Source organism: Dreissena polymorpha, chromosome 15, assembly GCF_020536995.1.
Source record: "Dreissena polymorpha isolate Duluth1 chromosome 15, UMN_Dpol_1.0, whole genome shotgun sequence".
In the NCBI taxonomy this organism is placed as follows: domain Eukaryota; kingdom Metazoa; phylum Mollusca; class Bivalvia; order Myida; family Dreissenidae; genus Dreissena; species Dreissena polymorpha.
In genome coordinates, this window is record NC_068369.1 from 40,338,329 (window position 1) to 40,349,075 (window position 10,747).

The following is a 10,747-nucleotide window of genomic DNA, read 5'->3' on the forward strand; positions in this document are numbered from 1 at the left end:
AGAATTAGCACGACTTGCAAATGTTTGCATGCAAAAAACCCATGCAAATAGACAGTATTCGATCAGAATTAATCATGTGCTCACACTGCAAAAGTAAACAGAAGAGAACCAATCTAATATGCTCTAGAGTACTGAATTTTCAACTAAGCAATGAACAAGGCCTTGTAAAAAAGGTGAGCAAACTAGGGCCATCTTGGGCCTCTAGTTTAATGAATGACCAAAATAATGTTGTATGAATATTGTTAATCTAATAGCAAACAGACAAAAACACACAGACAGACCAAACACATTATGCCCTCCTTTGTGCTATAATTTGTGAATTTGCTTCAATTTTAAACTGCTATCATCACAGGTTTGTGGTGGCTGTTGAAAGTAAGTTCACCTACATCTTTATAACTGTCAACGTTCACAAATATCAAATCGTTTATTATTATTTATTTTTTTTTTAAAGTAAAGCTCAAGACCTACTAGTTATGAACCTTTTTGGGGTCGCGGTCGCAGATTTCGAAATCCAAACGCGGACCGTAAGGTCAAGGTCACAGGGGTCAAAAATTGTATGCGCATGGAAAGGTGTTGTCCAGATTCACATGCATACCAAATATGAAAGCAATATCTGAAGGGACACAAAAGTTATGAGCCTTTTTCGAAAAGTGTGACACCGCCAAAATGTAACACCTATATGTCCCCTGACCATAGTCAGGCGACACAAAAACAAGACTGTGTTTCTTGTTTCAAAAAGCTTATTTGTTAGTTCAAGTGCTGTGTGACTGCTGAGAACACACAAAGTGTGGGAGATATAGAATATAAATGTATGGTAGTCTGTTGTACCTTTGAATGGTATTCACCTACCTGTTTACGTGACATCATAGTTTACCCCAAGCCAACACAAATGATACATTTTTTCATAACGTACTAGTGTAATATTCCAATAATTCTTTTCGGCATTTAATGCTTAAATTGCAAAAAAGCTGTGAAATATTAACATTAAGCACAGTTTTTGCAGTAGAAAGCCTTGCTGAAGTTGGTCAAGAGTTTAAAAAGAAAAAATAGTTAAGCAAATAGTTTAGTTAAATCCTGTTTTATTGCTCGATTACAATATTAGGATTATTGAGACACCTAAGTAGTCCAAGAGCTGGATGACCTGAGAACACTGCATTAGTGGGAATCAAACCCAGGACCTTGATAGCTAGATAGACACCATACCCACAACGCCACAGTGACCTGACTGATAGCTAGGTAGACACCATACCCACCACGTCACAGTGACCTGACTGATATCTAGGTAGACACCATACCCACCACGCCACAGTGACCTGACTGATAGCTAGATAGACACCATACCCACCACGCCACAGTGACCTGACTGATAGCTAGGTAGACACCATACCCACCACGTCATAGTGACCTGACTGATAGCAAGGTAGACACCATACCCACCACGCCACAGTGACCTGACTGATAGCTAGGTAGACACCATACCCACCACGCCACAGTGACCTGACTGATAGCTAGGTAGACACCATACCCACCACGCCACAGTGACCTGACTGATATCTAGGTAGACACCATACCCACCACGCCACAGTGACCTGACTGATAGCTAGGTAGACACCATACCCACCACGCCACAGTTACCTGACTGATAGCTAGGTAGACACCATACCCACCACGCCAAAGTGACCTGACTGATAGCTAGGTAGACACCATACCCACCACGCCACAGTTACCTGACTGATAGCTAGGTAGACACCATACCCACCACGCCACAATGACCTGACTGATATCTAGGTAGACACCATACCCAAAAAGCCATAGTTACCTGACTGATATCTAGGTAGACACCATACCCACCACGCCACAGTGACCTGACTGATAGCTAGGTAGACACCATACCCACCACGCCACAGTGACCTGACTGATAGCTAGGTAGACACCATACCCACCACGCCACAGTGACCTGACTGATAGCTAGGTAGACACCATACCCACCACGCCACAGTGACCTGACTGATAGCTAGGTAGACACCATACCCACCACGCTTCAGTGACCTGACTGATAGCTAGGTAGACACCATACCCACCACGCCACAGTTACCTGACTGATAGCTAGGTAGACACCATACCCACCACGCCACAGTGACCTGACTGATATCTAGGTAGACACCATACCCACCACGCCACAGTGACCTGACTGATATCTAGGTAGACACCATACCCACCACGCCACAGTGACCTGACTGATAGCTAGGTAGACACCATACCCACCACGCCACAGTGACCTGACTGATAGCATGATACAGTATTTATGTGGCTTAAGACAAACATTCACAACCAAGCTTTGTTGTTTGACCTTTAAATCTTATTGTGGCTTCTTGCGGCACTGCACGACGATGATATGAATAGAAAAACTCTATGGTGTTATGTATCTTAACCTTTTTAATATAGACGAGATGTAGTTTATACTTAATTTGGTGTCATGTCATCGAGCCTTAGAAAGTTACGGTTCTGGTGCTCTGATCTGTATAAAACCATTGAGTAATTAAGAATTAATTAAATTGAAACGAATTCTCTTCAATTGCTAATTAATTTGAATGGTGCTGTTATGAGGTTAAGTTGTATGTAGAACAGAACAGAATAGACAATTTATTAAGACCTATACAAATGTACATCGTCTTAATACACAAAATATCATTCAAAATATTGTCATGTGTCTATATATTACAACGTATGGGTTATAACAAAATATAATATAACAATTTAAGACAAAGTGTATTTAACAAAGGAGTACGACTTTTTATTACCGTAGTAAAATATATACCATTTCACTGGCAGTAAGTGTGTGTCATATCAAGTGCTTTGTTTGTGTCTCACTGTTTGGCAATTTGTTACTTGCCATAATTGAATGACCGCGTTGTATAGCAAGTTTTTTCTCTCCTGCTGATGCAGCTGAATTTTCACTTCTTGTGTATATATCATACGGCTGACGGTTTGATGCTGCTTTAAGTCACCCTAACTCGGAAAATTTTAAAGAGGAGACACTTTAGTTAAAATATTTATTGCAAATAAAAGCACCTTTATGAACTTAGCGGAATAGTTTTACACAAAATGGTACATGCAATCACATAAAACATAAATCATACAAACTAGTTAACCAATTAATCAGTGATCGGTTTCTCCATACTACATTAAGAACATAGTGATACGTAACACAAACGCTAATTTATGGGATATATTTTTCGACTTGAAAAATGGTGTCATGTTATTGTGTGTACGATATCAATATGTTATTCAAGACATGTCGAAATAACCTGTGCCCAGGGACTGTACTATACTACATTAAGAACATATTGATACGCAACAAAAACGCTAATTTATGGGATATATTTTTCGTCTTGAACAATGGTGTCATGTAATTGTGTGTACGACATCAATTTGTTATTCAAGACATGTCGAAATAACCTGTGCTTGTCACTACCAAGCGACAACGCTACACTCCGTCATTAAAAACGCTATTATCTTACGAAATCCTAGGTATAATATGCAAATCAAATGCTTAAAGGGATCTTTTCACGCTTTGGTAAATTGACAAAATTGAAACAAGAAATATATTTAAAAAAGATATACGGCGTTGATTGTGGTCGATGTTTATGAACGATCAAAAGTTATCCCTATGAGATAAAAAGTAGCGGATGCCTTTTTTCTGCGCAGTTCTTAGCTACATCATAAGCAAATCAATTACGGGGTGTTGCGCCAGATTTCGTGGCTTATTTTGCTTTATGTGATATTATTACTCAGATATCTATATTTACAGAATAGAAAAACACAAGAAACATGAAAATAAACGAGTGCATATAGGACAGCCGGCAATACTCGAATCTTATTTAATTGCATAATTATAGTATAGTGAATTATTGTGCTCAAGCTTAATAAACTGGTCTAAATGGATAAATATTTCTAATTAATTTTATCAAAATTGGTCCTTATCATGCAAATGTTGAAACCATATTAAAAATCGATGATTGACATACCACAATAATATCGCCGAATATCTTTATTTAGTATCTTTCTGATCAAAACAGACTTCAAGTGCACAAAGTTTACGAGACGGCGTTTATATAAAGATTTCTGCAACTGACCGCAAACTGACCTTGATACCTTGCGGATTGGAATGCAATGCATTACAGTCACTACGTTATTGTCAGTAAGACCGGTGTAACACAATGATCGCAACCCCTTCTGCGAACTCCGGTGATAAACTGTATATAAACTCTGACTTTCACAAATGGCCGCGAATTGACCCGAAACCTCGCGAGTTGAAATGCAATGCAAGTAAGTACTAAATATGACAACATAGCCTTTAGTATAAACGCTTTTGCGATGGTAATTCTCTGAAAATAAAAGGTGAACGCACAAATTGTATTTATGTCGAAAATTGATTGTAAAACTGTTCTATCTATTGAGCCTTTTCATTAGAGATAAAATTGTTTCATGCAGTAAAACAGTGTTACAAAGACGCGGATATGTTTCCAATGTTCTGGTGTTATACTCAAATCAGCCAATGGAATAAATGACGTGTATTCATTCGTACCTAGCCGCGGGAAATTTTATTTGAGTATTATTGGACACTTACAAAGGTCAAGTCAGGGTGAAAAGCTGGCTTAATACAGCTTACGCCGAAAAAAATGTTTCAGATTCGTAAGTTTTCGTTTCAGTTATGATATTTGTGAGGAAACAGTAATACTGAACATTAACCATGCTCTAATATAGCCATTATATGCATCTTTTGACGATTTTAAAACCTAAAAATTATAAAGCGTTGCAACGCGAAACGATTGAATAATTTGGAGAGTTCTGTTTTTGTCGTTAAATTTTGTGAAACTACGAAGATTGCTTATATAAGGTATAAAATACGTCAAAAATGTGTACTTGGCGGAATAGCTCAGTAGGTTAAAGCGTTTTTACTTCAGGATTTGGCAGGACTCCAGGGGTCACTGGTTCGAAACCTGCTCCGGGCAATGTTCTTTTCCTTTTTTTATTTTTTTTTCTTGATTTTTTACTGGAGCTTTTACGATCCAATGTTTACATTTATCAATATAAAGCATTTAATGAGTAAGTTAAAAAAATGCCAAAATCTTTGAAAAGGCCCCTTTAACGTACGACAAAAACAGCGGACAATCTATCACTATGTAAAACCACAGATCTACTTCATGGACGTTCGTATTAAACGCACCGCGGTAAATACATACGTTCCGACACGTTCGATTGCTGGTTGCTTAAGAACAACTGATTTTCAAGAGTGAATATTTACTTAACTCAATCAAACATACTTTTCAGTTGCTTTTTTATTGGATCCCGATGTTTACAGTCCAACGGTAAATGGAACGTGTATTTTCCTACAGCTGTGTCTATATAATTATATATATATATATATTAAATAGCTCATTGCATATGTGAGTTTTGTGTCTATATAATCATATATGTTTATCAGAGATCATTGTGTATGTGAGCTTTCGTGTTTTATCACAACATTTTACCATTCTCTCAAAGCTTCGCCGCCAAATATTGGCCGATTGCCATATGCGAAATTCGCGGTGCACTCGATAAAAACTCTGCTCCACACAAATTTATCTGCGCTTCATGCAACGTATTCCCCATATATTTACAATTCCGTCCACTTAACATGGCTCTAAGAGCCCACTATCATCGGTTATTGGTCGTGGTAGTCTTTATTCTCATAAACCTCTCTCCATCTTCGTCTTCAAATTGATTTTCTTATACCCATACTCTCCCTATCTCTTCGTACATCCATCAACAATTATGTACAAAACTACTTTTTTAATTTATTCATTATAATTTATTTTTTCATTTACAGATCACTCACAATGTCCAAGTATTCGGACATTCCCGCACGTGAGGCCGGGGGCACACGGACAAAACCCTCCTTTATACGGTTCAGGGTAACACGACTCCCCGCGCTGTGGGAAGGGTTTGCAGGAGATCCTGAAGGGGGGTCCCGTGTCCCAGCCAATGTACACCATTATCTAGATAAATACAATCATAAAACTGTAAAAGGTGTTGGTTTGATTTATTCATAGCGATTTGAAATATTTTAAATAAATCAGTTCGTTCTTCTTTATTATAAATAATTCTTAATAATAACATTTATGTGCAAGTATTTATCCAAATACTTATTTATCATTTAAACATCCCGAAAAAATAGTTTAATCCTTCATGATTTGTATATGGTTTGCTATAAACAGTACATTTTTAAAAGAATTATGTGGCAAATCTAACGGAATAGTGAACAAATGCAGCAGTTCCTTCGGCGCTTTGATTATCTATAGTTACTGCGGTATAAAATGTAGTTTGGTTGAAAATCATGCATTACCGTACCTCTTTTAAACAGCACTGCCCCACCGGACAGGTCGAGTCATCCCCGGGAGTGCACACGTCGTAGCACAACGCCATCTGTTGACACAATAATAATGTAAATTTATGAAAAATAAATGGCTGAATTATGTTTATAGACAAATACTGTCCAAAACTGTCTAGAAATTCTGCTTTAACTTATTTGTGGGTAATGTAAACGAGCTTAAATACGGAACACATACAATATATGATAAGCATCAAATATTAACTTTATATAAATAGTTCCATTTGCTATACAGTAGTGTATAATGGTTATGTTAAAAAATACAATACAATTTAATCTCTGTTTTTCACATCTTAAATAAACTCGGTACCGCAAACATTGTCGAAAATCTATATTCGTGTATACATTGATTCAAGACTAAAACACTCTTACTCTATTAAACTACTACCTTTACTAATTGAAGTGTTTCTATATACGAGTCGCGTTTTGAGAAAACTGGGAATAATGCATGTGCGTAAAGTGTCGTCCCAGATTAGCCTGTGCAGTCCGCATTCATTATGACATGCATTGTGCCCAGTTTTCTCAGAACACGACTCATACATGAATGCCAAACTTTTATAACTTTTATTTGCTTACCGAAGGTATGCATAAAACGAAGAAAATTGTTGTATACATGCTGTATGTTGTAGGTTGTTATCGATACTGACTGAAGAGCAACGTGTTTGTTGCATTTACTGTATACAGGCATTGGATTGTAAACATCGGGATCCGATAAACAACAGCAACTGAAAAATATGTTTGGTTGAGTTAAGTATCGATACACTCTTGACAATCAGATGTTCTTAAGCAACCAGCAATCGAACGTGTCGGAATGTATGTATTTACCGCGGTGCGTTTAATACGAACGTCCATGAAATAGATTTTTGTCGTACGTTAAGCATTTGATTTGCATATAATACATAAGTTCGTAAGATAATAGCGTTTTTAATGACGGATTGTAGTGTTGTCGCTTGGTAGTGGCAAGCACAGGTTATTTCAACATGTCTTGAATAACAAATTAATGTCGTGCACACAATAACATGACACCATTTTTCAAGTCGAAAAATATATTCCATAAATAAGCGTTTTTGTTGCGTATCAATATGTTCTTAATGTAGTATAGTACAGCCTCTGGGCAACTCCCGTGTGCAAAAAAGAGTGAAAGCTGATTTATATATAATTTTTTAGGTAAATATTGGGTGACATGTCGCGTGATGGTACGTTTGAATGGAAAAAGGACATTCGTGGAAGGCGTGCCCACATTTGTTTTCGTGTGGATGATAAGACGAGTTGACGAGTGACGCACATACAAATTTTATACATAGTCGAACAATCTTTTTTCTAAGAAGACGTTTTGTCGGATTTTTTTAATTTATTTAGTATGTGTATGCATTATAATAAACAACGGGTAACTAAGCTGTCAGAGGACAGCGCACTCGACTATTCGAGTGCTTGACAGTATAACATAAGCCATCATGGAAAATTGTTCATATTCAATAATTTATTAGACGATCTTTCAAAAATAAAAATGGAAAAAAGATTATTTTTTTGGGGGGGTGGGGGGGTGGGGGGGGGGGGGGTTGAGAGTTGGTATAATGTAGGGTGTGGTCATTTATTATACGATCTTTCAAAAATAAAAAAAGGAACAAAAAGAAAAAAAAATGGGGGGGGGTGGGGGTGAGAGGGGGTATAATGTGGGGGGGGGGGGGGTAATTTATTAGATGATGTTAAAAAAAACAAGAAAAAAAAAATTGGGGGGGGGGTTAGGGGGAGGGGGGTGGGGGGTGAAGGGATTCTGGGTAGGGGCGTGGGGTATTGTTTGAGTGGAAATTCGGCGTAAGCTGAATAAGCCAGCTTTTCACCCTGACTTGACCTTTGTAAGTGTCCAATAATACTCAAATAAAATTTCCCGCGGCTAGGTACTAATGAATACACTTCATTTATTCCATTGGCTGATTTGAGTATAACACCAGAACATTGGAAACATATCCGCGTCTTTGTAACACTGTTTTACTGCATGAAACAATTTTATCTCTAATGAAAAGGCCCAATAGATAGAACAGTTTTACAATCAATTTTCGACATAAATACAGTTTGTGCGTTCACCTTTTATTTTCAGAGAATTACCAGCGCAAAAGCGTTTAACTAAAGGCTATGTTGTCATATTTAGTACTTACTTGCATTGCATTTCAACCCGCGAGGTTTCGGGTCAATACGCGGTCATTTTGTGAAAGTCAGAGTTTATATACAGTTCATCACCGGAGTTCGCAAAAGGGGTTGCGATCATTGTGTCTTACTGACAATAACGTAGTGACTGTAATGCATTGCATTCCAATCCGCAAGGTATCAAGGTCAGTTTGCGGTCAGTTGCAGAAATCTTTATATAAACGCCGTCTCGTAAACTTTGTGCACTTGAAGTCTGTTTTGATCAGAAAGATACTAAATAAAGATATTCGGCGATATTATTGTGGTATGTCAATCATCGATTTTTAATATGGTTTCAAAATTTGCATGATAAGGACCAATTTTGATAAAATTAATTAGAAATATTTATCCATTTAGACCAGTTTATTAAGCATGACCACAATAATTCGCTATACTATAATTATGCAATTAAATAAGATTCGAGTATTGCCGGCTGACCTATATGCACTCGTTTATTTTCATGTTTCTTGTGTTTTTCTATTCTGTAAATATAGATATCTGAGTAATAATATCACATAAAGCAAAATAAGCCACGAAATCTGGCGCAACACCCCGTAATTGATTTGCTTATGATGTAGCTAACAACTGCGCAGAAAAAAGGCATCCGCTACTTTTTATCTCATAGAGATAACTTTTGATCGTTCATAAACATCGACCACAATCAACGCCGTATATCTTTTTTAAAGATATTTCTTGTTTCCGTTACGCGGAGATTCCGCCGTAACGTAGAGGAATTTCAATTTTCAGAATAACAGCAGGGAGAAACACATATTAACAGCACGTCAATACAGGATGATCTATTTCCCACACTGTTCAACGAAAACAGAAAAACTTAAACAAAAGTTTTTAACCACACGGCATTCATGTGACTTTGAACAGCAGACGCTTATAACTTTCTTCAGCGTACCAGGAGCTGTAAAAATCGGATTTCCTGTTATTTTAAAGCGGGTATATACGATCTTGTCAAATATTAATTAATTAATATAAAATGTGTAAACAACTTATTCTACATAAATTTCAATATAAACTAAAATAAAAGTTAAAGGGAACATGCGTCGAAAAATGCTAAATAAGCCAGATATTTAATTCTGAAATCAAAGGGCTGTACAGCTAAATACGCCAGCATGTATATCATGCATGAACGATGTGAATCTAAATTTAGTTTAACGGTTCATTTGAAATTCCTGCAGTGATATCGATTCATACGACACACGAACACTTACTAAAAAGACGAATGCATCGGTTATTGTAGGAAAATATGTACGAATTATCTTCGTCACAATCGGCTCATGGCGCTAATTTGTATTTGCTGCATTTTATGAAATTCATCTTAAATGTATCATTTTTCTTGCATATTGTGTGTTATTATAACATATTTGTATCAATATATTACGATTCAACACATATAAAAATTGTATAATCTCGCTTGAATGTGCATTTTTTTAAAAGAGCAAAACGTAACAGCAAAAATGATCAAAATGTCGATGGTGATCAATGCAAATCGGAATAATCACTTGTTTCGTCCTCATTTTCGATAAAAAAAATGTGACAAGCTGTCGGTGTTTACTTAGATGGAATAAACACTTTCCGCCTACTGTACACTGGATTTTTTTAAAGAAGAGTCCTTCTTTAAACCGAAAATACAATAAAAGCGGAAAATGTCGTCCCTGGTTAGACTGTGCGGACTGCACAGGCTAATCTGGGACGATACTTTACGTACATGCATTAAACCCCCTTTTCAATTTCTTGCTAATTTATAACATTTAAGTTCCCTACTTCCTAGTTAAAAAAGCATTCAGTGTGCACATTTTCACTCTCTACTCCGATACAGCGATACGATCTATCGGCAATACTGAAATTTTAAAGCCTTTAAACTAACAAAATTTGATTTAAATAAAATCCACTCTCTACTATTCGTTACCTGGTACATATGGTCACTTCATTCCATATGATAAAAACATTTTACACAAAATGCTGTTAAGCATTTGTCATGGCCTATAATCACTGGCGCAATCTCTTTTTGGAGATGCATTAATACACGAGCAAATGATACTAACTTTATAGGTGGTGCTAAGGACTGGAAGTGCTTTTTTAAAATTCTGAAACCTAGGAATTGATAAGGTTTTATCA